A 5,472-nucleotide genomic window follows, 5' to 3' on the forward strand; every position below is an offset into this window, starting at 1 on the left:
CTCTCTCTCTCTCTCTCTCTCTCTCTCTCTCTCGCTCCCTCTCTCCGGTGCAGTGTCTTAGAAGAGATCCGGTTAGTAAGTCAGTATGCCTGAGGGAAATAGATTGAGACTAAATAAAGATGTGAGGTGTAATTAGCGTTATTTAAGAACAAATATTTGTTGTTGTTGTTGTTGTTGTTGTTGTTTTTTTAAGAAAATGTATCAATATCATCAATATTACCTGTAATATTAGGTTTATAACATCCATTTTCAATTTCAAATTTCATCCAATTTGCAGATATTATTCCATTTACCTGAGTTTTTGGGACTGACTGATAATTTGACTGGATAATTTGGAAACCAGAAAAATCAAAACAACCACACGCGTAAATCTAACGAGAGGCTGAAACAACAATTAGACTGACTGTGTGTGGATTGGGTTGCCACTACAAGATCAATAGCACGGAGCTGAAAGTGCCGGGCTGCCATTGTTGTAGATATCTCTGCACTGCTGTAATATTGTTGAGCTAAAATGGGGGATTCTCTCTCTGTCTCCCTCTCCTGTGTGCGCTCAGCCTAACAATGCACTGCAGCGGTTTCCTCGCGCCTCTCCCCTCTCCATCTCCCTCTCGATCACCCTCCCTCACACCGATCGCTAAAAAACATGCACGCACATACACCAATACTAAACAATCCTGAAAGAAAAAAAAAAAAAACACACACACACACACACACACAGAAGCGGGTTTTCCTTCACACTGGAGCCGGTGCTGAGTCTCCACCTCTTTCTCTGTCGTCTCTCAGTATTGATCCGCCCCTCAGTCGGCTCTATATCTTGCTCTCTGTTCACTCTGAATCACATCCCAGCATCTTCCTCTGTTCTTCCTCCTTTCCTTCATCCCATGTTCCCTGGAGGAAAAAAGCCGAGGAGCTCTTTTATCTACATCTGTCGCTCTCATTTGGCTTGTATCTCTATCTCTAGCACCATCACACCTAACCCCTCCACCTTCCCTCTAAACCCCCCTCTCACTTCAGTTTCATATCAACACTTTCTCTCTTCCCTGTATTTCTTACTCCTCTTACTCCTCTTCTGTCTGGGAACCCCCTTCTCTTCTCCTTACTAATTACACATTTATGTGTGCTGCTTCTGTAAGTGTTTGCCCAGCAAATGCCACAGGAACAGTCTGGAGAGTGGAGAGGGATGCATGGTCACTCATGTTTTGTTGACTTTACATACATGGGGCGAAGAAGAAAGAGAGGAAGAGAGCACAACAGATGGAAGGACAGAGAGACAAAGACATGGACAGATGGGGGGAGTGATGGGAAGGAGAGCAAAGAACAGTTGAGTCATGTGCGGGAGAGGTGTGGAGACGACGCTGTGTGAAATGAAAATTAGCAGTCCAGACTGGACGGAGGAAAAAAAACCCCACAAAAATCGAATCACTGACTTTAAGACTGAATAGAAAAAGAAAAAGAAATGCAGAGGCATGGATGTGAAACAGAATGAAAGAGTTTACAGTGGATGTGTGACTCGCCAGACATAACAAATCATACATAATCCAGCCAATCCCTGCACTGTGGGTTTATATATAGATGTGTGTTTGCTCTCTCTGTTGGATTCCACTGGGGCAGAGGAGACGAGGCAATGGGCTGGTGCAGGGGTCAGCTTCACTCTGGACTGTTAGCTCACACACCCTGAACCTGATTTAAAAAAAAAAAAAAAAACATACTCCCCTCTGATACGAATAATTGCAGACTGAGTATATTGTCTTCGACCCTTGTTTTCCTCTCTGGCTCTCCATTCCCCGTCCATCTGCCCGTCACTCTGTCAGTTGCTGTCTGGAAGTCTCTATAATGCTTCAGTCGGTCTCTCTCTTCGCCGACGCATCTCTATCTCTATATCCTCAGGTAATCTAGGTGTCTCTATCCTGCTCTACATGTTGCTCCTTTTTAATGCGATTCATGTTTGGTTCTCGTAGATAGGACGCAAACACACTCACACACTACAGCTGTAGCGATTAGCTGATTAATCGATCGAATCCGCAGCTATCTTGATAATCAATTCAAAGCTGTTTGAGAGACTTTGCTGCTTTTCCTTCTCTTACATTTACAATAAATTGAATGTATTTTGGTTTTGGACTGTTGGTCGAAGAATACAAGAGATTTTATGATGTAACCTTGAGCTTAAGAAAGACGTGATGGGCATTTTGAACTGTTTTCTCATGTTTTACAGACAATGCAAAAAAATGAGGACATAATCTTCAGATTAACTGATAATGAATCTTAACTTTAGCTGTATATATACACGCACACACACACACACACACATACAGACAGAGCACACCTGACAATGTGGTGATCTATGATACCGACGATGCGAGACAAGGTCAACCACAGAGGAAAGAAATTCTTGACACTAATCTCGGTCATGATACATGAGCAATTCACGGAGATGACTCCCTTTCACTGCCTTTCTAACTCTTACACACACGTTTACAACACGGCTAACAAAGCATGTGTGATGACATGAAACCGCCTTGCAGCGCGTGACACAGATGACTTCCAGCATGCTCCTGTCGGCACGTCTCTTGTTTTCTTATCTGGGCTGATGATGCTGCACTGAATTTAAATGCATCAGTCCTTGTTTAATATTATCTCGGGGACCCACACACACACCTCGTTGCTGTAATCAGTGGCTTTCATGTACCTGTCACTATCTGTTGGTTGCACCTCAAGGATAATGAATAACAGCTTTAATATTGCCTTGTTCAGGCACATTAAAGATGTTCTGTGCTGATGAATGAAACAGCCCGTTTTCAAAGTCATTCTAAAGATTTTCTAAGTGTTTTCTTTAAAGGAAAACTAGCTCTGACTGGTTAAACTCCTCTAAAAGATGCCATTTTTCCATTTCCCGCTGTCTTTGCTTCATTACTGCCCACTGCTTTCCATACATCTTTAGTGTGTGCTCTGCTGAACTAACTGCTGCTCGAGTGTGTGTTATTACATGTGCTAATTGGAACCACATGTTACGCATCTGCCCTCAAGGAGCCACCAAGTTAGTTAGACAGAGAATGTGTGTGTGTGTGTGTGTGTGTGTGTGTGTGTGTGTGTGTGTGTGTGTGTCTCAAGGAGGGAGGGAGAGTGTGTATGTGACAGCCAGGCTGCATTGGGTCTCACATATGAAGGACAGAAAAAATATAAGTGGGGAAGGAGATGTGAAGTGAAGGGAGTGGACAGAGGGAGGAGAAAAGGAGAGAAAAAGATGAAGGAGGAATGGAGAGATGGGGGAGGAAATTCTCTGTGGTTTGCTTTTGAGCAGGGAAGGGGCGTAGGAGGTGGGTGGGGACCAGGCAGAGATATAAATGCTGTTATGAAAAGAGACTGCCTCTCATAAGGTGTTTTCTAATGGCCGTGCTTATGTGATTAGCTTCCTTTTAGCCAGTGGGAGATGGAGTTTGTGTATTATTAGTTGATGCTTTGGGCTGGCAGCTCACCATTTCCAGCTGGAATTCTTCAGCACACACATTTTGTGGGTATTTTATATTTGTGTGTGGGCGGTATGAGGAGTCTCTGCGCTCATCATGTCTGTGTGTGTTTGTGCACTCACACAAAACCTTGCGTACAAGGAGTTCCCAACCCTCCTCTATTATTTACAATTCTCTTTCCGTCTCTCCTGCAATTACCCCACGTTCTCCCACTGCTGCACTGTTTGTCCCCAGTGATGCTTCTGTGTCCAGCTTACCTATCATGTGTCCATTCTCCTCAACGGTCTCTTATGCTGTATGTCAGTTTCTATGAGTTTCCCCTTTACACGCCCTCCCGCCCTTTATCACATGTCTAGCTGATGTGGATTCGCCTGCTGTCAGAGATTCTGGGGGAATCTTCTTCCCTGGAGGCATCCTGAGCACGCCACAGTAATGTGTATCAGCCTGACACCTGCTGGGGGAACTGGGGCACTGCAGTCTCACACTGGCGTTGAATGGAAGCCAGTTTGGCAGCAGAGAGATTTTTCCTGTGGGTGCCGAGTGAAGAGACCATGTTCTGTCACAAGTATGCAGGTTCTCATCCTGTCTAAATCACGCCTGGAATTTCTGCCTAATGGCGAAATGGTTTTTGCTTTGCGGGAACAACCACCCCCTCCACTGCAGGCCACACTTCATGTTTATAGAGTATCGGGGTGGATTTGTCCATGCATTATCACAAACCTAAATTATCAGAGATGTGCTTTAGAACAGGGAAAAAATCATACTGACTGTATAAAGAACTTTGTTTTTAGGAAATTTTTGCAAATGTTGATTATATTTGAAAGAATATGAACCAAAGTAGTTTAAAAGTAGCTTCATGTGTTGCCAGAAAGTGTAAGTAACGGCATGGAAGTCCAACTTTCCTCTCTCTGCAGCTACAGTAAATGGTTTTCTGAAGGGAACAGCTGTGTTCCCCTTGCAAAGGTCACATTTCAGAAAGGGATATTCCACCCTCTTATACAATATATATTTTTGTTTAATTTTTTTTTTTTTTTTTTTTTTAAAAAGCCTCTGGCTGTAGTTCTTTGTAAGGTCTTTTCCTATTACTGGGAGGCCTGGGGTGGCAAGGGCCTGGAACAGTATGTGTTTATTTGTTTGGTGTATTTTGTTAAAATTTGAAAGCTTGACAATAAAATATTTATAAAATTAATAAACGTGCAACATTTTAAGGTATACTGACAGAGGAAAAGTGTAAATCAATACGAAGTTATAATTTCTAAGTGCCCAGACAGAACGCAAATATACAGCATACTCTGCTGTTGCTCGTGGTCTATGCCTTTGGGTGTGAGCAATTAAAAATATTTACCTTGCATTCAAATGGCTTTCCACTTTTCCTTTGCTGAGAAAATCAGAATGCCCAGAGACGGAGAGAGAGACTGCGCCTCAGTGCAGATCGGAAATGATCCAAGATCAGGATATTAACTCTGAGCACTGAGGTATTATGAGCAGGTACTGACTCACATGAGCAGCGGGAGGCGGAGAGGGTGGTGCGGAAAGAAAGATGGGGAGGGAAATAAGAGGGCATCACATGGAGGGCTGGCGGAGAAATGGAGGGAATGGGGGGAGAAAAGTGGTGAAAAAATGCAGCATGAAAAAGAGAGAGGGAGAGAGAAGTATGGCACTTTAGAGAGGGAGGGGGAGAGGAACTGCTCATTCCAAGGTCTGGCTGCATTCCAGGCTGTCTGGCTCTGATTCTGACGGCCTCCTGTTTTTTTTTTTGTTTTTTTTTTGTCTTACCTCCAGACTGACTAGACCCAAGAGTTGCCTACTTCAAACTTTCCAAACTTCAGTCACCATGGCACCACCCGATGTTTGCAGCTGGCTGAAAAAGCACAGAAGAGCATTTCTCGTGTCATTCCAGCTTCCTTATTCCCCTCGCCGCTCAGAGCGAAAGCAACCTCCTGAAATGGCTCGAATGTGGAACAGCACGTGAACGCTGACCTTTTTTTCCTGCGTGTCACCTGCCTGA

Source organism: Chaetodon auriga, chromosome 8 (genome assembly GCF_051107435.1).
Source record: "Chaetodon auriga isolate fChaAug3 chromosome 8, fChaAug3.hap1, whole genome shotgun sequence".
Taxonomy (NCBI): domain Eukaryota; kingdom Metazoa; phylum Chordata; class Actinopteri; order Chaetodontiformes; family Chaetodontidae; genus Chaetodon; species Chaetodon auriga.